The 13,601-nt window shown below is 47.6% G+C and overlaps 1 protein-coding gene across 3 annotated transcripts in view; it reads right to left on the bottom strand.

Moving 5' to 3' along the window:
- Nucleotides 1-2,185, bottom strand: part of CHD1 (chromodomain helicase DNA binding protein 1) — a 55,817-nt gene extending 53,632 nt beyond the window's left edge. For 2 of the 3 annotated variants that reach the window (XM_059837158.1, XM_059837160.1), the window contains exon 1: nt 1,124-1,264. The gene's annotated coding sequence lies outside the window, so the exon portion shown is untranslated. Of the gene's footprint in view, nt 1-1,123; nt 1,265-2,167 lie in introns of those variants that run through there. The other variant, XM_059837159.1, reaches the window with a different exon arrangement.
- Nucleotides 2,186-13,601: the final 11,416 nt, after the last annotated feature.

Below are 13,601 nucleotides of genomic sequence, written 5' to 3'. Positions count from 1 at the left end.
AATGTATTTCATACACGAAACATAGTGCAAGCATTTCCAGGAACACACATCATGCTACCCACTTACAGTTGTGGGCAGGAGCAGGAAGATAAAAGACTATACACGAGCTCCCACAAAATCAAACCAGCAAGATCCCAGAGATTGAATGATCATTATTCCATATATATCAGTCTCCTAGGCCTGATTCCTACGCAGCCAGAGAAAGTTTAGGCTCACGGTAAATAGGCCGCCAAGTATAAGCTCAGTGATAATCAGATCAACTCGCGCTCTCGTGGACTTAGTGGTGTGAAAGCGATTAGGGTCTTGCCTGCCCCGAGGTGCTCCCCAAGAACAAACTACAGCCCAACCCCGAGCCCACTGAGGCGGTGGTGAGGGAACTCTCGCTCTGGGGCGGGCACTGCCCTGCACTGACATCGCCGGGCCGCTCTGGACCGCGAACAATGGCGATGATGAACGGGAGCGAGATCGGAAGGAGCCCCGGAGCTACAGCGGGGACGCGAAGAGCGTCTGAGGGCCCCGCGGGTAAGTAGGGGGGCGCCGGGAGATCCCGCGACGGCACGAACCACCGCGCCTTGGGCACCCAGGAAACATCGCGCGCGGCGGCAAAACTTTTTCCCCGCCGCCCGCTCTCTGCTCCGGGCCGATCAGATCTCGACTCTCATCCTCTAGCGCCCGCGCCGCTCTCTCGCTGCCCGCCCACAGGGAGAGCGGGCACCGCCGCCCGCACGCATCGCAATCGGCGCGGCCTGCACGGGCGCCGCTCTCTGGCAGCGCTTCCAAGGCCACCGCCGCCGCCCTCCACGATCGCTTTCCCCGGCGCCCCCCACGGCCCGGAGCGGAGCCGCTCTCGGGCCGCCCGGGCGGCTCCGCACTGGCTCCCCCCGCAGGACCGCGCGGGAGAAGCTCGACCACACGGCCCACCTCGGTCCCGGAGAATCCCTCCCTCTCTCGGCGGAGAACAGGCAGAGGGCCCGAGGAGCCAGCCCGGCGCCGGGCATCGACCCCCCTCGAGAACGGCAGCGGGGCCGCATTTCCTCCGCACCGCCCGCCCCTCTCTGGCTTTTATCGCCGGCAGCTGCATAGCTCCCGGCCGGCGAAGGGAACCATGGCGGCCTTTGCCTACCTGCGGTACGTGGGGGCCGGCCGGCCCAAGCCTCCCCGGGACCCCCAAGGCCCGAGGCCTCTATGCGCCCCGCGGGGCGTACTGCCGCTCGTACCACAGCCCCGGGTCGCGGGCGGCTCCCGCGGCCGCGGCCGGGCCTGGGCGGCAGCCGCTGCTCTTGCCGGCTCCGCGCTGCCCGCGCCGCGGGCTCGCTCGCTCTGTCTCTCGAACAATGGGGTCAGGACCACGCTGGGAGGGGCGCAGGGAGAACCGGGGTGGGCGCAGCTCCGCTCCGCCGCCGACTCCTAAGTCCTGGCGACCGCCGCCATCACGTCGCCGCTCCGTTCAGCCTCCCCCTCCCGCGGTCGGATGGAAACCCCGGGCGTGATGTCAGCCCTGCGCCCTGGGACCGACCGGCAGCGGGAGGAGGAGCCTCGGGCGGGGCCGATGAGTAGCAGCCCCGCCGCCGGGCCTCGCACGGCAGGGCGGAAGTCGTGCGGTCGCTCTGGGAGCCGACGGGCTCGCTGCAGCTCCTGCCCGCCATCTGCCCCTACCTCTCTTCTGCCTAGCGCTGGGAATACTCCCATCTCGGTGTGCGGGCGCAGCGCGCTGCCCGAGGAGTGCCATAAGCTGAGCACCGCGGCCGCAGCCCGGAATGGGCCGCCTGATACTATGCTGCGCGGCGCAGGGGTTTTGTTCGCGGTTTTCGGTGTAAAATCACGAGCCGACGACAAACCCAACCGCGTTTCTCACTTCACGCGGTCACAAGCTGTGCTGAAGGGTGCTTAAGGAGGTTTGGACTGTTCCCTGGCAGAGGCCTGGCCTTCCTTGAATCCAAATATCTACACCCGGTCTTATGCCTGCTCCTTGCCAGTGATCAGCATGGTTTAACGAGACGCGTGGTCGTTATTGGAAAAAACCAAACAACCCAACCCCGAGAAAAACAACACAAAAGCAAAAAAGTATTTTGTGTGTCCACATGTTCCCAGAGTGAGTGGCAAAGGAAAGTAGCAGCTGAGTCAGAGTGTGCTGTAAACACGACCCTGGAAAGTGGAAGCAGCTTACCTGCCTTCTTCCCCGTGAAAGCACACCTGCGCAGTAAGGCTCTGTCACTCTGCAGGAGGATTGTGGGGACATTACTGACTGACATCTGGCACCAGACCTTTGAACACCCTGCAAGGGTGAAAGAGGTGAGATCAGCAGGAAAACAGATCCGTCTTCAGTGAAGGAGATCTTGAAGGAAGCTACTCTCCCTGTGGGTATACAAGAGGAAGATTGTCACAGCAGCTGTCAAATTAATTCAGGCTTGAAGAGTTGTGTTGGCCAGGACCCAGATATGAGCCATAGTCACTCAGCTGGAGACCTTACCTCATGGTTACTCTTCTAGGGTGAGCAAATGCTGGCTACCTTGGTGCTCAGTGATGTGTGGGACAGCTGATGTACACACCACCCTGCAGCTGAGTTGGTTAGGTTTCCTGGAGCCTACCAAGGAACCTTCAGTGCACCACGCATGATGTGGTGTTGGCTGTCACACTCAACAATTCCCTGTCTGAGGAGCTGCAGAGGCAGGATGAGGCATACACACTGTCTCAATTCTCAAGCACCGCATAGGAGATTCCCACAAAATCTCAGTGATGGATGGCAGAGAAAAAATTTTTCCCTCTGGAGTTAAGAAAGGAATTTAGGAATTGCTTGGACAAGAAAAGAGCTTGAAAGTTTACAACAAGGGGATAATTATACTATGTTCCTTACTGAAGCACTGAAGTTTGCCTAAGTCATCTTAATGGAGAATATTTTGTGATAGATAAGAGTGCTGCAAAGAGTAATGGACTCAAGTTTAAATTGAAGAGTGTCAAAATAAAAATAACTTTTAAATTAAGGTAAATTTAAAAAAAACCCAAAAAACTAACCCCTTCCCACAGGCAGGTGGTTGTTCAGACATCCCTAGGGGAGCAGTGCCCTATCACCTATCCCACCATCCTTCTTTTCCCCTCAGGTTTATATACTGAGCATGACACCATATAGTCTGACCCTGTGGTCATTTGGGCTTAACTATCCTGGCTTCCACTCCTTGTGCACCTCCAGCCTCCTCACTGGTGGGATGGGATGAAGAGCAGGAAAAACATGGACTCTGCATAAGCCCTGATCAGCAGTAATTAAAACATACTTATTTTATCAACACTGTTTCCAGCACAAATCCAAACCAGCCCCATTCCAGCTATTGTGAAGAAAACTAATTTTATCCCGGCCAAAACTAGCACACCTACATGTTTGTTGTATTTTACTTACTAATCTTGGCTTTTTCAGTTTTCTTTACCTAGATTTGTTTAGTAAAGTTTCTCAGTTCTCAGCCTTGGAAATCCCTTTTGAAGGTATGTTTTCACAATGACTTAAATAACTGGAATCAGAACTGCTGTAATACCAACCTCATCTGCTATGAGAGCCAAAAACTAGCCACTTAATTGTCTGAACGAGGTCACCATGCAGCTGCACACACAGTGATCCCTGTGAGTGTGATAATAGCAGCAGTTTGTTACTTAGACTGCTTAAAAATTGCCAAAACATTGTCTGGAGATCTTTCTCCACTTCCATGTGAGAGAAGGACTTTTCTTTCACATCAGAACTTCTTCATATTGCATCTTTAACCAATTCCTTCTTTCCCAGATGTCACAGTAAAATATAGATGACATTGCTATCTTAGCAGCATTTTATACTGTAAGTAAAACTGACTTCTGGTATGCACAGCTTTCAGTCTGCATCAAGAAAGAAATACACATAATGCACAACATTTTAAGGACAGATGGACAAAGCTTTTTCTCATTACAGAAAGCTACCACCTGTGGAAAAAAATCATAATTAAATATAAAATAAAGAATTAAATGGGTTTTTTGTGAAGCTGTATAGCAAGTCTCTGGCACCTCACCAGGGTATGGGTGAGAATATTTATTGTGCCTAAGGAGTCACTGATTTACCCCACCCCAGCAGTTTGTGAGTTGGATTTTTTCTGATAGATAAGAGATAATCAATGCACTGTACAAGACAGCATCACTGGTCTGCAGTGAACACAATCACTTTCAATGTCTTTGTTTTCAGGTTATTTTTCTTTCTAACACTGGTAGGTGTTCATGTTTATCACAGTAACTCATGTTTAAAAAAGGACTTACCACTGTTTTATTCTTAACATTTAGAAGTTCTGGATAAAGAAGATTTTCCTTTTTAAAGTACTGAAGCCTTCAATACTGCATCTAGCAGTTTTTAGTGAGGCAAGATAGACACAAGAAATAACCTTAAGATGTAACTATGCGCTAAGTTATATTCTGGTTTCTTTGCTCTTTTTGTTCTCTTCGAGGTAGTTCTAAAACGTGTCCTGAAGAGCTCATGAGATAGAATTTCGTAGCAAAGATTTTCCTTCTCTTGAGTAGCTATTAAATGCAGCAGGTATAGTCTAAGTTTGCTTCTTTTCATTCATTTTGTATCCCTACTGTTATTTCGTTTAATTTTACATTTTCTCTGCTACTAAGAAGCCATCAATAGCAATTTATGTAAAGTAACACAGTCATTATCCTGTGACTTGAGTCTTTCTGCCTTCTTTCTTGCCTTCTTCGCCTCTCACACTCCTTTTATTTTTACCATAACCAGAATCCTGTCCTCACTTGGGCCTAACCAACCAGCCAGCTGCAAAGTGCTAAAGACTACAGAGATAAGATTTAGAGAAAAACAACAGTGACAAAAACCCCAGTTATTTTACAGAATTAGTTGAAAGAAAAATAAATTGATTCAGTGCATTCAGGTCTAGGGGAGAAAAGCTAGTCTGAATTTTTTATCAGTTTAGTCCGTGGGTCTCTTACAGATTACTCTTGTTAGAAATCAGTTTAGTTTAGATTTGTGACTTGCTTAGGTCGTCACAAACAGTTGATCAGAAGAGGTTATTCCAAAAGAATTTTATGTAAGATGCAAAGTCTTCTTAGATTTAAATGTCAATTATCTGCCAGTAATTAAAGAGCAGGTACATTTGTAAACTGGAGTGTACAGAAACTGGAATTATGGAAGAAAAAAAGAAAGAGTGAGTAGTTTAGATCGATTGGTCAAGTTTGACCAACTAAGTATAGAGAATTTTTTCATTTTTTAATTATAAATTTCTGAAATCATTTGTGTGATTCCTAAAAAAATATGTCAGCTCATAATTTAAATTATTTTCAAGTTAAAATAACACCTTTGGCTGGTACAAGTGTATGCATAAAATTTCTTAACTATATGAATTTAATTAAATTGAACAACAAACTGGTCGCTGGACAAGCATCACTAAGGCTTTACTTAAAACTGCACATTACAATGAAGTAAAGTTTTAACAGATTGCTACCTTGTCTGAACAGAGTATCTGTACACAACTGGACCTCTGCAGAAACACTGTATCTCTGCATTGGCTGAATATCTTGCTGAAAAGCTGAAATGAGTACTATAAACAGGGGCATTTATATGGTTATAATGAACCTTTAAAGTTAACATGCATCAGGACATGAGAGAAAAGTTCACACTTTTCTTTAAAGCACTGTTTTGTTTGCTCTAAGTTACCACAGATTTGTTGAAAGAATTAATTCTCTCCAAAAGCACCTGCAGGGTAGACCTTAGATGTCAAATAAGTGTTATGTCTATCACTGTTTCCTTCTCAATGTTTAGCTAACAAAAGTATAAATTGAGTGTAAACTATACTTTTCTTTCTCTTCTTATATATTAACTTGAACAATCAAAATATGTCAGGTTCTACATATTGGAGGGTTTAACATGCCATAACTCTACTTTAGAGATCTGTTATACCATTTTTAGGGCAGACTGCCTTTTTCAGGGTTTGCACCAGTTATATCATCCCAGTCTTGTTCATCTGGCACCTTTCTTGCTTTCCTTGTTTGCTTGGTGGTGTATCATAAACTTCTAGAGGTCTCATCCATGATTTATCTTCCCAAATTAACATGGCTGGCCAGCTGGCCTGGTTTGTTAAGCATTGATCAGGTACACTTGGCAGGTAGAATGTCACAGCAAAAGGCATTATATTGGGCAGGTCTGATGAAATATGCATCCTTGCTTAACGAGCTCCCATCATAAGGCACTTCTTATTGATGTAGGCCCTCCTCCGTGACCATGTGTTAGCAGGAACCTGGTTTTCATTTGATAAGCATTGTTATGTAGCCTTATGCATAAAATGCCAATTCTTTGTAACACGTCACTGTAGCATTAGTTTTTCTCATTTACTGGAAGTTAAGAAGCATAAAGTGGCATAACTATATAACCATTGACTACTATATATGACACTATATTTACACCTGGAAATTTTGTTTGCATGCCTATTTCAGTCACAAGCTTTCCCTGCTCATATTCCAATCTGACAGAGCTTACAGTACAAGTGTTTACAAATGCAGATGTTCAGAGCTTCCTCTCTGCTACAGGAAGGTCACTCTTAGGCATCAGCAAACCAACATATTTTATACTAGTATTTTCGTTACATTTGGCCAAAACTTTGAAAACTATGGCCTTTGTACTGGAGTAATGCAATTCTCTAACTGGACCAAATGAAAAAATGTATTACATTAGACTTGGTGCAAGTTGTATTAAGACTGTTTTTTCTCTCTGAGTTGTGGCAGTATAATGGGTAGGTCATGCTAGAAGTTATACTCTGGGGGCCCGGCTGTCTGTCTCTGCCCCCAGACACGCTTAGGATGGTTCTTGCACGCTGGGCTTCAAAGGATGAGACTGGACGCCAGGTTTTTTCGGTCTTCAGTTTGTTTATTATCTCTTATCTAAAAAGTCCTTTTCCCTGCCTGAAGGATCTGACCAACACGGCAGCCAAAGGCACTCTGCCCACCCCTAAGGCGGCCGTATCTTTTATAACAAAAACTACGTATATCATATTTACATTTTTTCCCCAATACCTATTATCTTCGTCACTAAGTACACCCTCATCCCAGACTAATCTACAGGTGCTAACACCACCCCAGAAGATGGAAGACAGGAAGAAGAAGGAAAAGCTTGGTGGCACACCCTGATTCCTCCATCTTGTCTCTACCACCCCCCTGTACCGAAACCCCAAAATTTGTAATTCACCTTATAATAATATCTTCCCTTCACCATTTACACCTGAGTGGTTCTCGCATGTTCCATTTCCTCATACATCGGTGGCACATCTCTAGATGGATCAAAATCAAGCCACCAAGTGCTTTTGGCAACATTCCAGGGCTCCCGAGCCCCCCAAGGGTTCTCTCGGTAGCTCTGGACATCAGGAGTGATGTGCTGAGCTCCCACATCTCCCCCTTCTGTTTGCACAAAAAGCACTTCTTTTGTAATCGAACGTACAATGCGCTGTACACTCAAAAGGATGCATGGTATGAAGATTATGAGAACTGCAAGAATTAACAAAATATAAAATCTTACTTTTAAAAGCTTTCTCCATATGGGAGAAAGGTTAAAAAACTTTACTACATTATCAATCTATGATCTAGTGATCTCACTAAGTTTTTCTATGCTGTCTTTTATCTTTTTGATGTTTTCTGTAATTGATTGTGAATGGTTTGAGAGATTCATGCAACACATCTCTGCAAATTCTTCACATTTATGTCTATGGGCAAGCAACAGATAATCGACTGCTGCCCTGTTTTGTAGAGTTGCTTGTCTTACACTGCTCACGTCTTTTAACATGTCACTCAGTGCAAGAGAGACTGACTGAGCATGTTTGCTCAACCAACAACTTATGTGGTCTAATTGAGTCAAGGCCACTCTCGACGCTGTCTGAGGTGAGAAAATTGCTGTCGCAATTCTCTTTGTCTTGTCTCAAGTGTACACTGTATCATCACAATTTGTGCTATAATGTTGTAATGTTCTTTTTTCTTTACGTTTTGACTTTTTTAGCATTTTTGAATTTGGTGACAACATTGAAATCTTTCTGATGCTGCATGGACTTCTCATTGCATTCGCAGGAACGCTATACTAAATTTTGTCCTCGCAAATCAAAAACAATTTTTTTGGCAATTGCACTGGAACTTGGAGTGACTCTGTAGTTGTTACTGTGTTTTTGCACTAAGCTGATGCATTTTTATAATATTCATGATTCGGTGTGACATCAATGGTCTTATTTTTTGCCACACTTAAGATTCTGAATTGCATGCACAATTCTATTGTCATGGATTTAAAAATCTCTAATTCTTGAGGCTCAGTAGAATTTACAGGAAGAAGATGCGTCTAAGCATGCTACTCCGTCACAGGATCTTTAACAACTTGTGAGATTTTGACTGGAGCGTGCCCTGGAATTGGCCATTCGTCCACTGGCATTTCAATCATGCATGCTGAAAATGGACTCTTTGGTTTGGAGTGAGTTAGACAAATACTATCTAAATTCGCTGCTTGAGCTAAAGCTTCTTAGACATTTTTTTTTGGTTGTTTAATTGGCAAATTTGCTTTGTCATTTGAAGCAATTGATGACAAAATGGAACACATGAGAATTACAAACTTTATGATCTCATTCTCGTAACATAACATTGTTATTTTTTCTTCTCAAACTTTTTTTTTTCTCAAAGAAAGAAAAATTTCTAAAGTCTTTTATTCTTTTGTCTTCTCTAAACTGCTGTTTGTAACTTCAACTTCTTCTTCTGTCTGAGTACTCGTCTCTCACGATCGACGCAACATGCTGTGGCGTTCCCACTTTGCTGCAAGCCTCTACCATCTCTGCCAAGGATGGCTGTCCTGGCATTGCTGAGATGACCCGTTGGCAATCCGGGTTGGCACCGCCGTAGGCTAAACTTTCCATGAGTGGCTGCTTTACCTGTTCATCTACCACTTGTCGATCCACAGCTTGTGAGAGTCGATCTATATATGATGAAAATGATTCTGTGGGACCTTGCTTAATGGATGCGAATGGGGTATCCGGAACTCCTGCTGGTGGAATCTGCAGGATTGCTCTTCGCGCTGCTTCTTTGATGTCATTCAGCACTTGCCTCGGAAGTCGTGCTGCTTGTTCCGCTGGGTTGTCATTTGGAGGATCCCCTGCCAACTGTGCTACAGTGAGGTTCGCATTTGGTCCACCTTGATAACTGTTCCTCAATCCTTCGAGGTATCGTCGCCATCTTCTGTCCCAGATGAGATTCTCCGTGTCCGTGAGGATAATTGACACAAGGCTTCGGATGTCGTAAGGTGTAAATTCATAATTGTCGAATGTCCCCTTCAGCAGTTGTTTGAAGTACCGTGAGTTCAAGCCGTTGCTTTGAATGGCCTTTGCTAAATCTTTGACCATGTCGTGACCCAGCCTTTCCCACCTTGGGTTCTGTCCCTGTGCATCATACGTCACTGGCATAGTCAGATCTCCTGATCCTCTTAACAAACCCTTCTCCTTGGACAACTCCTTTCTGATGTTTTTCCAATCTATTGGTCTCTTCGGTTGCCTTTCTTCTTCCTCTGGGAATTCCTCTTCTGGTAGTTCTGATGGCAACAGGTTGCACAGTGGAACCCTGGAAGTCATTGGTGATTCCTCGGTCCACATTCTTCGACTTGAGGTTTTTGGCCTCGCTCCCAAATCCGGAAAAGGAATTTCAAATTCTTGTGACTTCTTCTTCTTTTTCTTCACTGTATCAAATGATTGCAGAAAGCCTTTTGCTGCTTCTGCCATTGTAAACATCCATGCTGGAGTTCCCTCTGAAGCTGTGATTTGTATCATGTCCTCTCCTTCTTCTTCTTCTTCTTCCGCTTCTGATGATGTGTCTTCTAATTCTTGGAGCTCTGGAGTTGACTGAAAATCTGTTTGCTGCGTTGCTTTTTCCTTCTTTGTCGCTGTTTTCCTTTTGTATGTTGTTGGAAAAAACTGCTGCATTGTTATCGTTTTGCCACGAGATGGCGCTGTGACGCGACCGACCGGGTCTGGCATGTCCTGCACTGTGGTGTTCCCGCCACTAGGTGGCGCTGTGGTCCGCCTGGACGGCCGTAATGGCGTCCCGGACTCGATCGGCTCCTCAGCCGCTTCGGCTGAATGCAGCGTTTCTGACTTTTGGGACCGAGCTCGCACGGGTTTTGAATGAGCCAACAATGAAGCCTGAACACATGAACGTCCCTCAGGAATGGGAGAGGTTTGAATCGCAGGGTTTGGGGTCGGGGAAGCCGGAACCGGAGAGAGGGTGGAGCCCCGGGATGTGGAACCCCGCGCGCGGCCCCTCCTCGCCCGCAACGTCACAGGGGATCGGGCTCGCCCCCGACCGCGCTCCTTCCGCACTCTCTGCGCATGCGCGGGTTCGGGAATGCCCCCTGTCTCCCCTGAACTGACGTCACTGTCCTCGTCCCGCTCCGCCTCTGATGACTCCTCCCCTGTATCTGTCCCTGACTCCCTCTCCTCCTCCTCTGACGCTGTATTCACGCCCCCTGCTCGCGCGTACAACCCCTGCCCCGCCTGTGCCTGCGCGCGCAGCGCAATCCGAGCGGACCGCCGCGGCTCGACTTCCGGGTCCTGCATCATCACGCGTATCCTACGTCTACCTACGGGTGCCGCTTGGAGCTCTGCAGTTGCTCCTCGCCCGTTGCCCGCGTCTGACGTGGACGCTGTATTTTGAGAGCCCTTCCCGGACGTCCCGCGGGTCCCGCCCTGCGCGCGCGTCTTTGGCACTGCGCCAGCTGAGGCTGCCGCTGTCGGTGTCGCGCTCACAGCCCCCGCGCCGAAACTCGCGTCCCCCACTGCCTCCGCGCTCCCCCCGCCGCTCGCCGCCGCCGCCGCCGCGCAGCCACGCTCGCCGCGAGAGAGCAATCCCCCCTCCCCCTCCGGTCCCCGTTCGCCCCCCCTTTCCGATTTGGACGCTTTTCCCGTCCCTTTCCCCTGCTGTTTTCGCGAGATGGGGGGGTCTGCCCCTACAGGGCGTTCTTGCCCCTCCAGTTCGCTAGATGAAAATCCTAATTCATCTGGGGTAAGGACCGTATTTGCGTCCGAATCGGAACCCGAACTCCCCGCTGTTTCTGGGGTTTCAGGGCGTTTTGGAGGCTTCCTGGGCTTTCGGGGTAGAGGGATAGGAGGCGGTAAAGCCACTTGCCACTCCCTCTCATCGGGAGCTATTTCCCGCTCCCTCTCATCGGGAGCTATTTCCCGCTCCCTCTCATCGGGAGCTATTTCTCCAGGGCTGGTCGGGACCAGAGACAATCTCTGCTTTGAGCTTTGCTCTCCTCCCCCCGCCCCTGTGGGATTCACAGTTAATGACCTTTTAGCTCTACTCCGGGATCTTGCCGTAATTGCCTCTAACATGATCCTTGCTGGAGACAGTAACTTCAAGGCCTTTCCATCACCCTTCGTAGCCAAAAGATAAACATGTCTATTAACTTCTTGCCAGAAACCCGTTTCGAATAACACACGGGTTTCCAGATGTGGGTAATTAAGTCTCACCCACATCAATAAATCTTTGAGTGCTTTCTTAGAAATTCCCTTTGTGTTTGCCTCAGCCACACTTTGTAGTGCGGACAAAACCTCTATTTGTTCCTGGGAGTATGTTTTCCCCATGTTCTTAATTTTTGACCGTCTTACCGAATTCACGTCGTCAGAGCAGTCCGAAGGCTCCCGGTCTCTGTCCAGCAGGTCACAGGAGATGGGGTCGGAGGCGCCTTTCCAATCCCGGTCCGGGCTGTTCTGGTACGATTTTTCTTCGGCAGAGGTAGAGTGCGATGTCCTTTTTGGCCGCTGTTTCTTCGGATCCCTCTGGCTGTTTTCCCAAGGAGTTATCAGTGGTCTCCTGGGAACCCGTCCAACTCAGGGAGCTGCCCGCCAGCGAGACTGCTTGCTTAACCGCAGTTCTTGATGGCCTTGCAGCACTGCCCTTGCAGCCCAGCTCTGTGGCCCACCTTTGTGGCCCACCTCTGTGGCCCACCCAGGGACTGCCAGGTCTGGGGGCCCGGCTGTCTGTCTCTGCCCCCAGACACGCTTAGGATGGTTCTTGCACGCTGGGCTTCAAAGGATGAGACTGGACGCCAGGTTTTTTCGGTCTTCAGTTTGTTTATTATCTCTTATCTAAAAAGTCCTTTTCCCTGCCTGAAGGATCTGACCAACACGGCAGCCAAAGGCACTCTGCCCACCCCTAAGGCGGCCGTATCTTTTATAACAAAAACTACGTATATCATATTTACATTTTTTCCCCAATACCTATTATCTTCGTCACTAAGTACACCCTCATCCCAGACTAATCTACAGGTGCTAACACCACCCCAGAAGATGGAAGACAGGAAGAAGAAGGAAAAGCTTGGTGGCACACCCTGATTCCTCCATCTTGTCTCTACCACCCCCCTGTACCGAAACCCCAAAATTTGTAATTCACCTTATAATAATATCTTCCCTTCACCATTTACACCTGAGTGGTTCTCGCATGTTCCATTTCCTCATACATCGGTGGCACATCTCTAGATGGATCAAAATCAAGCCACCAAGTGCTTTTGGCAACATTCCAGGGCTCCCGAGCCCCCCAAGGGTTCTCTCGGTAGCTCTGGACATCAGGAGTGATGTGCTGAGCTCCCACATTATACTAATGAGTAGTCTTCAGTACTTCTAGGTATAATTACGTTTATAAAGAGTAACAGTTTTCAGTGTCTGAGTCTCTCTCTGAGAAGAGCTATTAGAGTGTGCAGAATTCAGCTCAAAGCTTGTTACCTAATCCTAAGGCTGTTAGGAAAAATAGACTAAAGAATTTGAAGGAATTATATGTGAACAGTTTATTCCAGTTACTAAATGCAGGATAAGGAGTGCTGTCTGAAAGAGGAATCATGCTTCTGTGCTTAACATATATAAAATATGAAGGGGTGTTCAGAAAAGACCTGCACTATATTGCTGTGTACAACAAAACCAATCAATTCTTTGATAGAGTGATGGAAAGCAGTGATTTTGAAGCTGAGAAGAGTTGCAAAAATGCAGAATATATTTATTCCTTCAAAGTGTTTGTACTGTCATTCAGAATTTAATCCTCAAAATATTCCTGCAAGAGTAAGTAAGAATTAAAAGGATAAAATAGAATCAGAAGAAAAAATGGCTACAAAGTGGTAACTTCACTGTCATTCAGAATTTAATTCTCAAAATTGAAGCAGCAAGCTGTCGGGGGGGAAGCTTGTCCTCCCCCTTTCGCCCGGCAAGCAACCAGCACACTGCTTGCAGCAGAAGCACTCTCGGGTCTCACCTGAGACAGCACCTAGGGATACAGCCCCACGCCATTGTGAAGGCAGCTCCCTGCATCGGACGGGGCTCGCAGCAACAGCCAACAGAAAGAAAGAGAGCTGACTCCAGCCGAGGGTACAATCAGGCTTACATGGCTCAAATAAATCTTCCCAGTTACAGCCCCGACCCCATCTACGCAGCAGCTTTTAAGGGGGCAGGGGAAACAGGGGAGGAAACTACCTCTGGACGAATGGGAAACCAGAGGGGAGTGGGATGCAGGGGATTGACATTAGGGACAGACCAACGGGAATACATCGAGGGTGGGGTCCTGGTTCCTGATCCAATCACTCGACG

This window comes from Haemorhous mexicanus, chromosome Z, assembly GCF_027477595.1.
Source record: "Haemorhous mexicanus isolate bHaeMex1 chromosome Z, bHaeMex1.pri, whole genome shotgun sequence".
In the NCBI taxonomy this organism is placed as follows: Eukaryota; Metazoa; Chordata; class Aves; order Passeriformes; family Fringillidae; genus Haemorhous; species Haemorhous mexicanus.
This window is presented reverse-complemented; position numbering and strand designations above follow the sequence as displayed.